At 54.3% G+C, this 13,245-nt stretch overlaps 1 long non-coding RNA gene across 3 annotated transcripts in view; it reads left to right on the forward strand.

The window, feature by feature from the left end:
- The first annotated feature begins 11,206 nt into the window (after positions 1–11,206).
- The window catches only part of LOC102763324, a 39,579-nt gene continuing 37,540 nt past the window's right edge, over positions 11,207–13,245 (forward strand). For all 3 annotated transcript variants that reach the window (XR_001514339.1, XR_001514340.1, XR_001514341.1), the window contains exons 1-2: positions 11,207–11,221; positions 11,488–11,690. This is a non-coding gene — a long non-coding RNA (uncharacterized LOC102763324). The remainder of the gene's footprint in view (positions 11,222–11,487; positions 11,691–13,245) is intronic.

Genomic DNA, 13,245 nt, shown 5'->3' on the forward strand with positions numbered 1-13,245 from the left:
GTGCGACACCCACAGGCACCTCACAATAGTCCGATCCTGGGGGCGCCCCCCGCCTCCGGATACTGCTGAAGGGTTGGAGTGGACACTGCAGGCTTTTCTTTCTCCCAGGTTACCCAGAGACCCTCTCTGGAAGGTCAACTCACACTCATTTCTGCAAGGAGCTCCCTGCACCACGGAGCTGGCCAGGTGCCAGCCAGACGCCGCGATGTCCCCGTCCGGTGCCATGGGAGGGGCCTCGAAGGCTTATCATATCTGGAACGGGCGGGGGGAGGGGGGGGACACAGAGAACTCCCAGGTTGGGAAATGGAGCTCAGGTGACCTTCTACCTCGTTTGAGGTTCTCTGTCTCCCTGCGGCCAAGAACTCGGTTCAACATTCCTGGACCCCAGGGAATTCCTGTGGCGTGACTGCCGCGCAGCAGGGAGTAGCGCCTCTCGGCTCAAATGCCAGGGCCGCCCTGCGCCTCGGTTTCCGCATCTGTACCCAGGCATGATGAAGCTCACACCTCCTGGGCGAGGATTAAATGAGCCGCTCAGAGGTTCCAAAAGCCCTAAGGACCCGGTCGCCCGGCGCCTTCCCGCGAGGGCGGGCGCAGGCGTTTCAGCGGGAGCCATTTCTAGAGGAAGTGGCTGGGCCGGGGCTCCGGTGCGAGTTGTTTGTTCCGTGCTGCCAGACTGCCCTCCAGAAAGCCCTGCTCACTTAGACTGTAGGCACGGCATCACGTCGTCGATGAGCGAGCCTGTGGGGAGTGGGAGGCGGGGGCGGGGGGGCATTTTTAAATGATTGGTAGTTAAGTCTCCCAGTAGTTTAATTAAAGAATGTAAATCTTAAATAAACAGAAGTCCGATGGGGACATTCTGACGGGGTCTTCAGCCAGCATTACTTTCTCCTTTCTGCAGGCCCCCTGGGGGGGTGCTGGCCTCTGGGACCCGGACTCCCATGGCCACCGCCCCTGGGTGCTAGAGAGTCCCAAGGCTGAACCCGACTGAGCAAGGGCACAGCCAGAGCACAGCCTTGCTGGGGACAAGAGGACCCTGGCTCCCAGGGGACGGATGGCCCTGGGCTTTTCCCTTTAGTTAGAGGGAATATGGGTTTAAGTGTGAGACCCTCATCTTGGGAACACCGTTCTGCATCTGTACTTTGCTGAGCATGGACTGCTGGGGGGAGGGGGGGAAGGGAGGGGGAAGCTGGGCGCCCAGCCCGCCAGGAAGGTCGCCTTCAGACTGAGGCTGTCGTGACTGACTCCAGGGGCCCCAGAGCAGATGCTCAAGTTCCTCCCATCTTGTTTCTGCCTCCAGTTGCCTCCCACTGGGGCTCGAAAAGCAGGCACAGGGTAGTCTTTAACATATGGGAGCGTGGCAACAACTTCTGTTGAGGTCCCAGCCCCCCTTCCGGAGACCTGCCAGGAGCCTGGGGCCGCCCAGGGGTGCCCCTGAAAGGCTGCAGTGTCTTCTGGGCCAACACAGACCCTCACACATTTCTTGAGCGGGAGGGGCACAGCCTTGCGGGCTGCCTTCCTGGACCCCAAATCGGGCTCTTAATTCACAACAACCTCATAGATACAGGCAGCAGAATGGTGGTACCAGAGGAAAGTGGCGGGGGGCGGGGAGGTACCAGAAAGAAACAAGCCTGTTGGTGGGAGACTACACGCAATAGACTATACAGATGTTGGATTATAATGTTTTACACCTGAAATTGACATCATGTTATTAACCAATGTCACCCCAATCAATTAAATAAATAACATCTAAAAAAATAAGGTGTGGATGCAGACAGTGGCGTGGTGAGGGCCTGGGTGGGCTGGAGGAGGTCGATGGGGAGGGGGAGAAGGGGACATAGGTAATACTTTCAACAATAAAGGTTTAAAAAATAAAATAAATAAGAGTAAAAATAAAAAAGAATGTGTAAGGACCCTGGGGAGGCCAGCCCATGTCGCCCATTGGATGGGCGTGGCACACACAGGGGTAGCGTGTCCCCCAGGCTCCTGGCACCTGTCTTCTGCTTTATTTATTCGGGCGGTGGTTTTTTTTTTTTTTTTTTTTTTTTTTGAGCCTTTGTTCTCCTTTCTGTACTAAAAGACCCCGATGACCCTGTGCTTTGACCAGAGACGACAGTGACTGAGCCCGGAAACGGAAGGGCTTCAGGTGGCGGGGCCTGACCTGGTCCTGCTTGTCGGTCCACATTTCTGCCGCATCTGCCCCGCCCAGGTGGTGCCGGCCTGCACGTCCGTCCTCCAGCAAGGTCCCGGGGGTCAGGGGCCTTCCTGTTTCATGTGGTTGTTGTTCCCTGTGGCAGCCCCTCCCCAGAGCAGGCTCCGAGCGGGCTTGCTTGTTGTGTTGACCCCTCTGCCCCTGGCCTTATCTTCCTCTCTCTACTTTCTGCCCCCGCTGTCACCTGGCTTCCTGTCCAGCCTGGGGGGGCAGGCAGCTGATACCCTCCCTGACCCCTTCAGCCCAGGTCCACTCAGGTTTCTCCAAATAAGGCCCTGATTTGGGCTGCGGAAACCAGCCGTCGGTCCGGCCTGGGTCTGTGCTGGTTGCTCGGGCGTGTGTGTGTGTGTGTGTGTGTGTGTGTGTGTGTGCCCCGTGCGCGCCCCCAAAGCGGGGGCCGGGGTGTACACTGAAGCCTTTCAGGACGCTCAGGCCGGGCAGCCAGACAGTTTTGCTTGGACCTGTGGGGCGGCCGCGTGGCCATACGTTCAACGCTCTGAGCCGTCTGTGCGGGGATCCAGCCAGAAAGTGACTTACAGCCCGAGCAGGAGCTGGAGGCCTCTGCGGTGGGAGGCCCCTCAGAGTAAACAGTGAGATTCTGGGAAACATACCTAAGGCCAGACTGTCGGGAAAGGACGTGGGCCCAGAATTCCTGATGCTCTGAGAGCCAGCAGGCGGGGGTGCCAGCTTTCCACGGGGGCCCAGCTCCCCCTCAGCCGGCCCTCCTAGTTCAACGGACAATTCCCCCCTTGTTGGTCCTGCTCCCGGGGAGGGTGGGGGGCACTCACTGCTCTCAGGGCCCGGACCGAGCTCCTTGTGCACCTGAGATGGCGGCAGAGGCAGCCGGGGCCCAGTCCAGCCCACCACCCGAAGGTGTGCAGCCGGCGCCCCGAGAGCCAAGAGGCAGGGAGTTTGTCCCTCCACTTGTCGTTCTATCCCCAACACGGGAAACAGTGCAGCCCTAGGCACCCAGTGCTTTCTTTCTTTCTTTCTTTCTTTCTGCTTTTTACTGAAATCTACTTTAGGTTTATGTTCCAATAGATCTATTATATATAATATTTATATTAAATATATATATTTAATTTTAAAAATCTTTATTGTTGAGAGGAGGCAAATGTCCCCCTTTCCCCCATTAAACTCTTTTACCTGGCTCCCACCTTGCCCAGCCTTCCCCACCCCATTGTCTGTGTCCACGTGCAATGCATCTATGCATTGAAGTATGTACGTTCTTTGGTTAATCTCTTCCCGCCTCTCTCCCTTCCCTCTGAGGTGTATCTGTCTGTTCTATCCTTCCACCTCTCTGGTTCTATTTTATTCATCAGTTTATTTTGTTCATTGGATTCCACATATAAATGGGATGATGTGATATTTATTTTTCTCTTATTGGCTTATTGCACTTAGCACAGTCATCTCCTCTATGCTGTCTCAAAGGGTAATAGATCTCTTTTATTTATTTTTTTACAGCTGCATAGTATTCCATTGTGTAAGTGTACCACAGCTTTTTTATCCACTCATCTCCTAATGGGCATCTGAGCTGTTTCCAGATCTTGGCTATTGTAAATAATGCTGCTATGAACATAGGGGTGCATATATTCTTTCTGGTTGATGTTTCAGGATTCTTAGTATACACTAGTATTCCTTGAAGTGAGATCACTGGGTCGAATGGGAGCTTCATTTTTAATTTTTTGAGGAAACGCCACCCTGTTTTCCCCAGTGGCTGCACCAGTCTGCATTCCCACCAGCAGTGCATGAGGGTTCCCTTTTCTCCACATGCTCACCAGCACTTGTTTGTTGACTCATTGATGGTAGCCATATTTTATGTTATTATTTTCTTAATTTTTCAATTATAGTTGACATTTAATATTACATTAGCTTCAGGTGTACAGCATAGTGGTCAGACCTTTCTATAACTTACAAAGTGATCCCTACAATGGGGTCTAGTACCCCCCTGACACCATACATAAGCTATCACAGTATTATTGACTATATTCCCTACTAGTGTTTCTTGAATGAATGAGTGAATGGATGAATACCTGACTAAAACTATCTGGAATTCACTTTTTAAAGGCAACACAACTCAGGCTAAAAGTGCAAAATCTCAGCTGTGTTTTTTTGTTTTTTTTTTGGGGGTCGGGGCAGCGGGTTTTAAGTGTGCCCAGGCTGAGTGTGCCACCTCCGACCCCGGATGGTCACCCTCCTGGTCCTACCAAATGAGTCAGCAGGCTTTTTGTTTTTCACAGTCTGTGAGTCCGTCTTGTTCTGTATTCAGAGCAAACCAGTGATGCTGTTCATGTTTTTGCAGAGGGGACACGGAGGCTCAGTGGGGTGAAGAGGGCTGGGGGTCCCAGCAGCCTTCCTGAAGCCCTCCACCCCCAACAGTTTCAAAAGGCAGGGGTGTCTTCCATTTGGGAGGCAGTGGGAGCAGGCCGGCCCCGGAAAGGCGGCTTCTGTTTGCTTTACTTTATCATCAAATGTACCAGGGCAGCTCCGTTTACCTAAAGGCAGGCGCCTCTAAGCTCATCCTTTCTGCAAACACCTAAAGGGTATGTTGAACATTGAGCCCACGTCTCAGTGGGCGAAGCGTTTGCAGAGCGTAAGCCTGAGCAAGCTGGTAGGCTAGATGGGGACAAGGCACCACGGTGACCCGCAGTCACCCCCACGGACCTGGATGGTCAAGTTACCCCCCAAAAGGGCGAAACAACGCTTTTTGTTGAGGCGTCTTGCAGCCTCTGCATCCTGACTCTAGACATGGTGCACAGCAGAGGCTGGCCCGGAGGTGCCTGGCCACCCCAGCAACGTTGCCACCACCCCTGTCCTGGGCCGCCCAGGACCCAGAAGGTCACAGCTCTCCTCTGCCGGGCCCAGATGGGTTCCTCCTCCATCAGGTGGTAGGGGTTCTGGGTTCTGCATTCCTGTGGGAAACGTGGCATTGTCAGACCTGCTCTCCCCGGGGCAGCACGGCTGTCTGCCTGGGGAGGGAGGTGCCGCCTCATTGTTGAGCATCTCCAGGCTCTGTGTGATTGAATCTCCTCAGTGCCCCGGTGGGACTGGCAGGGTCCATCCCCCAAATGTCGGCAGCCCCGACATTTTGGAGCGCAGGGTTCGAGGCTGCCCCATCTACATGAGAAGGGCTCCTATGTGGCCGGGGCAGGGCAACAGGGTGCCTTTGCTCTTTGACCTAGCAGTTATCTATTGCGGATTTAATATACTTTTTAAAATTACAGAATAGATGTATGCTTCTTAGAAAATAAATGCAAACAACATTGAAAACCAGAAGGTTTCTTCGCCCACCCTCCATTTCCTATAGCTGGGGATACACGGCGAACACAACACACGAGTTCTTTCTTTTTTTAAAGATCTAATTGGCGGTATGGTTGGGCAGCCTCCCATCTAACAACTAGAAGGGCCCTCCCAGGGGTTGTACAAGTGGAGGGTTTTTATGGAAGAAGGATGGGACAAGGGAGCTTTGAACACAACAAAAGGATTCCTTTTACTTTTATTTATTTCTCTTATTTTATTTTATTTTCAATTACAGTTGACGGCCGATATTATTTTGTATTAGTTTCAGGTGTACAACATAGTGGTTAAACAATTATATACTTTACAAAGGGATTCCTCCCCATACATCTAGGACCCCGCCTGCCACCATACGTAATTATTACAATATTATTGACTATATTCCTTATGCTGTACTTCACATCCCCGTAGAGCACACCATTTCCCCCCATTTGATCTTCTCCACCGGAAGGAGGCATTTATCCCCATTCTCGAGGTGGGGATGAAAATGAAGTTCAGAGAGGTTACACAACTGACCCAAAGCCACACAGGCGGCAAGTGGCAGGGCCATCAGGCGGGACGAACGGTCTGCCTGGAGCTGGGAAAAAGCCAGCAGTCTCCCTGGTGATGTCCTGAAGCTATCCCTTCAATTCAGGTGCCAGGAGTGACCGGTGCTACCACCTCAAGGTGGCACAGGCCGTCGCACAGAGTGGCACTTGCCTGCCTGCCATGCTCTGTCCTGGGCTGTTTTCCCAGCTTCTGGCCTCCCCTGGGTGGCACTAGGTGGTAGAATGAACCATCTCATCTCTTGGTGAAGATATTCCATGTTCCTATCATTGGCAGGGGAGCTGGGTCTCACAAACGGAGGGTCAACTCGCCCCCAGAAACCTGCCCCACACCTCTTTGTGCCCCGGGCATCTAATTGTGGGGTCCCCTGGGTGCCCTTGACTCTCCACTAGTGAGCTGGTGGCTTCTGGGCCAGCGCTGACACAGCTATCACCAGGCCTGGCTCAGGGAGGCCCACTGTGGGCTCTGGAAGGATCCAGACCTCGAATGTTTAAACTGAAAGCATGCCCGGAATTGGCTCCCTTCCCTTTGCCGTTAAGAAGACAGGTCCCTGCTGTAGTCCTCCCTGAAATCTAGTACAAACAAATGTCTTCTCTTGGAGCCTCTTGGGTGGGGTGGCAGTTTTTCAACTGTCAGCAATCTTTTCGAGGTTTTTTTTTGAAAAAAAAAAAAAAATTTTTTTTTAAAAGCAAACTTTCCAGTCCTGTTCTACCTGGAATACATTTTCTCCTCTGGGGCCCCTCCCCAGGCCTCTGCGTTCTCTGTCAACACAGTAAAGCCAGCCCCCTCCCTAGCCGCAGGCAGTCGAATGAAGCAGTTCTTTGCTCCACGAAGGAAATATTTCCATGGAGTTGGGCCAAGAAAACCCCTAGCTTAAATCCGGGGCTGGCCCACGCCCAAAGCCAGGGGGGCCCTGTGGGGGCGAGGCTGAGCGACGTGGCCGCGTTTTCCTGGTGTCAGGATGTGACTTCTTCTAAAATCCCACCCCTGGCGCTGGCTGCTTTGCCAAGACCCCATTTTTTGGCCTCTCTCATTCCCTAGGCGATGGATTTTTCTAGGCCCCTCCTGCAGGAATGAAACCAATGGAGCTCGCTTTTTGTTGTTGTCGTTCCCAGCTTGGAATTGTTCACCTCTGTGGTGGGTTCCAGAGAGGCCTTCCAGAGGTCTGATGTGGCTGTGGGGCCGGCTCCAGGCCCCTGCGGTGCACACCCCGCGCTGGAGCCCCTGGTGGGGACTGTGCCTCGAGCTCCTCAGGCAGGGTATCCGGAGTGTCTTGATTTTTATTTACTTATTAGAAAAATATTACATATTTGAGGTCCCTAAGGAAGAGGCTTAAATGGCCCAGTCTTCTTGGATTGTTACATTAAAAAGAAAAATGTACATTATGAAAGCAATATATGCCAATAAAGAAATCCATAAAAGTAGAAAAAAGAAAAATGGCCAGAATCTATTGTCCAGAACAAGTCATGGTTTTTAGGGGTGTTACGGGGTAATTTGGGGGTGTTACCTTCTAGTTCTTTTTCCCTGTCTGTGGTCATGACAAGTATCCCCAAGGAGCAATGCTTACTCTCTCCCATGTACACGGACCTCAGAGTCAACACGCTCTGCTCTGCTCTTCCTGGAAGCCCAGAGGTCTACCGGGAAGTAAGCTTTATCCCTGGCCTTTTGCAAAAGGCCGAATTTTATTTGTCTTTTAATATCTACAGTTCGGCATACGCCTCTATGCAAAGGTTGGCGCTGCCTCCAGAATTCAGGTTTCAGGGGAGCAGAGTGTTCCTGATATCGGGGTCCTGGGTAGAAGTCCAGAAGTGTGCAGGCAGCCATGGTGCTCCTCACTCCCCAACTCCAGGATCACAACATAGCAGGGACCGCCCCCCCCACCCCCCCAAATATACAACTTGAAGGGAATTTGGGTACGAGTTGAAGTTGGATAAGCCACAAGAAGTAAGAAGTGAGCCCATCACACGAGTCCTTAAATGTCCAACTAAAGAGGCTAACCTCTATTTTGAAGGCAAAATCAGGTCCCTGAAAGGCTGTGTGGGTTGGTGTGCATTCTAGAAGACCCCATCAATCCCAGGACCCTGGGATACGGATGGGACTGTTGTTGGACACCCAGCCCAGCAACTGAAAGGGGCTTCAGAGAAGGGCCCGGGGAGATCTCTGGGGAACACAACGATTTTGAGGGGGCGGGGGCGGTGAGAGTCCCTAGAAGGCTGAAAAGGCCTGCTTAGAGGGGATCCTGTTCTGTAAAAGCTCTCAGTATAGTTTTGAGAGGAGAGCGCATTGACCCACACCCGGGAGATGGATAGAGAAGGACCTTGTCCTCCGTTCCTGGCTGAATCTTAGGACGGTTGTACACTTGCCCACAAGTATGTACATGTGGATAGAAGACCGCTCACATGGCTTTTGAGGGTTCCCAAGTATGAATTAAAAAAAGAAGAAAAATGTGTGCTTTGAATTAGATCTACGTGAAGAAGAAAAAAAAAAGGCAGTAGGCTAAGCCGTGCGTCTGGGACGTGGCTTTCCTCCAGGGCCGTTCAGGAGAGTTGGGTTTCAGCATGTACAGAAAAGACAGTGAGCCGTTCCTCAACCTGGATTTCCTCGTCTGTTCTGCCCTTTAGATATGAATCTGAGCCCTCCAAGGTCTTTTTTGAGCGAGGAAAGCATGCCCGATACCGCCCGCATGGAGGAACCGTTGGGATCCAGAGATTGCCATAGATTGGCTCTTTTAAGTTATTTCTTCCATTGCTTTGGACCAATAAATATTTTAAAAGTTAGGTTCTGAGCTTCAGAAAAGCCAACAAAAACATTTAAACATATGGATTTCTTACTTTTTTAAAATTTTTTTGTAGTGTGGTTAAACCACACTCAGCGAGATCCGTTTACAGCAGCCTTTTTCTTTTTCTATCTTTTTCTTTCTTTCTTCCTTTCTTTTAGGGAGCCAGAAGAATACACATGTTGCCATGGAGTTCTGTTTAAAATAAAATACAATGGAAAGAAAAGCAGCGTGATGAAGTAACCACATGGGCTGCAGGGCACACCTGATACTAATTACTGTCAGGCACAATGTTCTGGAAGACATTCGACTCGCCTGATGTATACATTCAAATCAAGCAAAGCAGGGCTGTGAGGCTCCTTGGGGACCATCTTGTCCAACTCTTTCTTTTTTCCAGATGAGGACATAGGGGGCCCTGGGAGAAGGGCTTGGACCCCAGCCTCCCAGATCGGAGGGGGCAGCGCTGGGACGCACACCCGCCCCACTTTTGTCAGAAACACATCATTTCCAGGGTCCTTTGGCTTGGCCTGTCAGTGAAGACCCTGAAAAAGAGGAGCAGGGTTTACTGTGAACCTCAGAGCAGCAGGCGAGGAGCCAGGGAGCCCAGAAAAAAAAAGCAAGAAAAAAAAAAAAAAAGCAAGAGAGGCTGACTTGGCGCTGGGAGGCCCCGCTCCCCTCGTGGGGCCCAGCCTGTTGGAGAGAGATGCGCATTGCATGTCTGGAGTTTCTCCTTCCACTGGGCCTCCCGGAGGCACCCCAACCCAGGCCGGGGGCTCCTGCCAGAGTGTCAGCTCATGATCTCTGGGGCTGCAGGACTCATGCCAGGAGGCACTGCCTCTAAGACAGACTCCAGGGACCCCGAGTGCGTGACGATGGACGCTCTCTGGTGGCTGCCTGGGCTCCCACACTGGCCTCCCACGCGTGGAGGGCGAGCTGGAGCCCCCGTGACAATGCAAGCCCCTCTCCTCTGCCCGGGCAGGCTAGCAACTCGGCCTGTTGGCGCCTGATTGGCCGAGCAGGCCTGACGACAGGGGCTCCTGGCCGCTGATTGGCCCGGGCCGCTCGGGCTGTTTCCTAGCTATTAATACCGTGGCTAATAAACGTTCTCCTGTTGACGGGGATGCTCGGAGCCATGATTTTTTGAAGCTTTCTTGACGTCTGTGGTTGGCGCAGGCCTTCCAGTTGGGGGGGCTCTCGTCCCCGAGGCGCCTTGCACGCCCCCCAAGCTATCAGCGGGGTGTCCTTGCCTTCTTCCCATGATCTGACACGTTAGGGCGGCTCCCCGCCGTGAACCCCAAAGCCCACTTTGTCCTCGGCGCCCGTGGATCTACCCACGAGCCCGGTGCCCAAGGCGCGGGGTGTCTCCGCGGCCTGGTGGCCCCTGGTCACCTCCCCGTCACTAGCCGTGGCCTCTACAAAGAGCCCTGTCCCTTCGTCTCTGCCCCAGGACACCCCGTCTGTGCTACAGCCGCCTCCAAGGACCGCGGGGCCCCCGGGGCAGTGGGGGGGGGGCGCTCTCGGAAGCTGCCCTGCAGGAAGGGCGGGGGGCGCTGTTCCAACCCGATACCCCCGCGGGGCCCCGCTCCCTTGCCCCTCGGGGACCCATCACTCATGCTCACCCCGCTCCTGTCACCAGGCGCTTCATCCGTGCCCTCCCGGCTGGCACCCACCTGTCACCCTAAGATAGATCCTTAGTCCCTTTCAACAGCGTGTTGACCTTTGCGGGAGGACATTTGATTGACGGCCCTGCCCGCTCTGCCCCTCGGTGCCCGGCCGAGCTGCCGAGAGCGCCACCTGTTAGGGATCGGTTCCCGGGGGCCCGGCCCGGCTCTGCGGCAACATGTGTCACTGCCCGTCTCCCCGGGGCGCTGCGGGGCAGTGGGGGGCTGCTCTCCAAAGTGAACGTGTGGGCAAAGCACCTCCATTTCTTTGGGGGGGGTACCCCATTCATCTCCAGGTGGGACACAGACCCCGAAAAGTCCTGTCCCTAGAGGGACAAAGCTCAGGCGTAGGTTCCTATCACAATCCCGTTAGGGGGTACCGCCTTGTTAGCGTGGAGAAACGGGCCCCCTAGCAGAGGAGGGGGTACTGCAGGTTCTGGGCGCACGGGTTGTAAAGAGCAGTAGAGCCTGGACTCAAAACCCGTTTTTTTTTTCTCTCGTTTATTTTTTAAGTTTTTATTTTTCAGAGTCGAAGGCGCTGTGTGGCTAGTCTCCCGTGTCAAAGGGAACCGATCGGAAATGGGCGGGTGGGCTTACAGGGGGTGGCAGGCGCAGATTTACGGTTGGGAATCGGTTATCTTGCCCGGGATGTGATTTTCCAGGACAATACGCAGGCAGCATCCTTTTCTCTCCCTAAGACGCCTCCTCGAATAGAGGTTCCGAAAAAGCCAGGTGCGTGCCCGAGCACCCCTGGAGCCCCGCTCTACCCTCGGCCCACCCGCGAAAAAACACCCCTGGTCCCCTTCTCTCGGAAGACGGTGCACACAAATGGCCCGGGTGGCGAGCGGGGCTCGTGGAGGGAAAAAACACCCGTGAGCACTGGGTGTTGGTCATGGCGGCGAGGGGCACTGCGGCAGAATTTTTTCCTCCCTTCTTTGCTGCAATCTGGGTGCGGCCAGAGCAATTTGTCATAGAATCTGGGGGGCTCATTTTTCCAGCCAATCACTTTTGGAGAAATGAGCGCATTGCAGCAGAATGCGCTGACGTCAGAGACCACCCCTTCTGCGCCTCCATATAAACCCCACCCAGCCAGCCCCTAGCGCAGACGGCGACGAGCTGGATGGAGCGCGCCTCGCCTTGCTGGCCTGGGCCGCAGCTCCTCCGAAGACCCGGGGCGCCCACGCGAGAATCTCCCCGCCAGGTGAGTCGTCGGCCATCCTTGGCGGAAAGGATGTGCAAAATAAAGGCGACACCCTCGTCCGGGTCGGCCGCTGTCCTCCTGGACATGCCGAAGGACAACCGCCGGGACCTTCTCTGAAAGGTGGCCACCTCGCCTGGTCCCAAGCATCGGCAACAAAATGCTGTCAGGAAGGAAAATCTCGAGGCACATTTTTTTGGGGGGGAATCAGGGCCCCATTTTCGTCCAGTTCATGAGGGTAGGGAGGGTGGTGGGGGCTTAAATGAAGAGGAGTGGGAGGAATCGGCCCCAAACCCCTGTCGGAATCCGTGTCCCGTAGTCACTGGGGTCCAAAGCCCCGATTTTCTGTGTTGAAAGCTACCTTTCGAACCACAAATGGTGGGAGATATGGCGGCCGACGCATTCTGCATGCCTCGCGGATTAGGGGGGAAAAGCACCCGAAGAGAAAGGTCTCCTGGGCATAGTCCTCCCACCCCCCAGGTTCTGCTGAGCACGGTGGTGGCCTGTGGGCGTGAGGAGTAGAGGCTCTTACCCGCCAGGGATTCCCGAGGCGAGCACTCGGATTGGGTGCAGAGCCCGCTTTAGTGAAAAACGAAGAGTAAAATTTCTAACCGATATCATCTGGGTTCACTCGGATAAACCTCCTTGTTAACGGTGGAGAGAGATGGCGCCCAAGTGCAAACCTGCCAGAAGCCCCCCGCGATCAGTTCTGTAGGCAGGGCGGATGGAGGGAGGGCCCTGTAATTGGGGGTCCTGGCAGGGGAGGAAAGGGGGGTGGGTTGGCGTGGAGAGAAGGCTGTGTCTGGGAAGCAAGAGGGAAGAGAGGAAAAAGCAGAAAAGGGGGTGTGTTTGGGAGGTCTGGGCGCCGTGAGCTGGGAATTGGGGGTCGGAGGGTCCTTTCAGCATTGCGTGATGGTCTCTGGAAGATTCTGACATGCTGCGGGCTTTTGATTTTTGATCAAGTCGCCGTTTGTCATTTCCTTTGTCCCTGTCAAGCCCCCCCATACCACCCCCTCCCCACTCAGGGATGGCGGGCTGTGTGTGTGTGTGTGTGTGTGTGAGTGTGAGTGTGTGTGTGTGCGTGCGCGCGCGTGCGTGTGTGTGGGGGGCGCTAGCGGGTTGCTACGTGGCAGGTTTCTGGAATGTTTTCTTGATGGCCGCCAGAGGGCGCTGGTGGCACTGCGGAATTTTGGGGGGCGGGGTGGGGAGGGGAGGTGGCCTTTGTTCTTCTGCTGGAGGGGGTCAGGCGTGAGATTTACTGGAGAATTCTGTATTCATTACCCAAGTGGGGAATGTTTTAAGATCCCTAGGTTCACTGGGGAACGGCTGCAGGGTTCCCGCTGGGCGCAGATGCCCTGATCCACACCGGTTGCGTGACTTGGAGGTCGTGGAAATGCGTGGACGCGGATTAGTTTATTTCATTTGGTTTTCGGTTTGAGGATCTCAGGAAGGTGTGGCTCATCTGAGCCGGATGAAGAGGCCATGCAGTAGTCAATTAGGCGCCATCGTGCGGGGTCTTGGAATTCTTGCTGTGGAGAAGGGAGGGAGGCTAGGCTAG

Source organism: Myotis davidii, unplaced genomic scaffold (assembly GCF_000327345.1).
Source record: "Myotis davidii unplaced genomic scaffold, ASM32734v1 scaffold60, whole genome shotgun sequence".
In the NCBI taxonomy this organism is placed as follows: Eukaryota; Metazoa; Chordata; class Mammalia; order Chiroptera; family Vespertilionidae; genus Myotis; species Myotis davidii.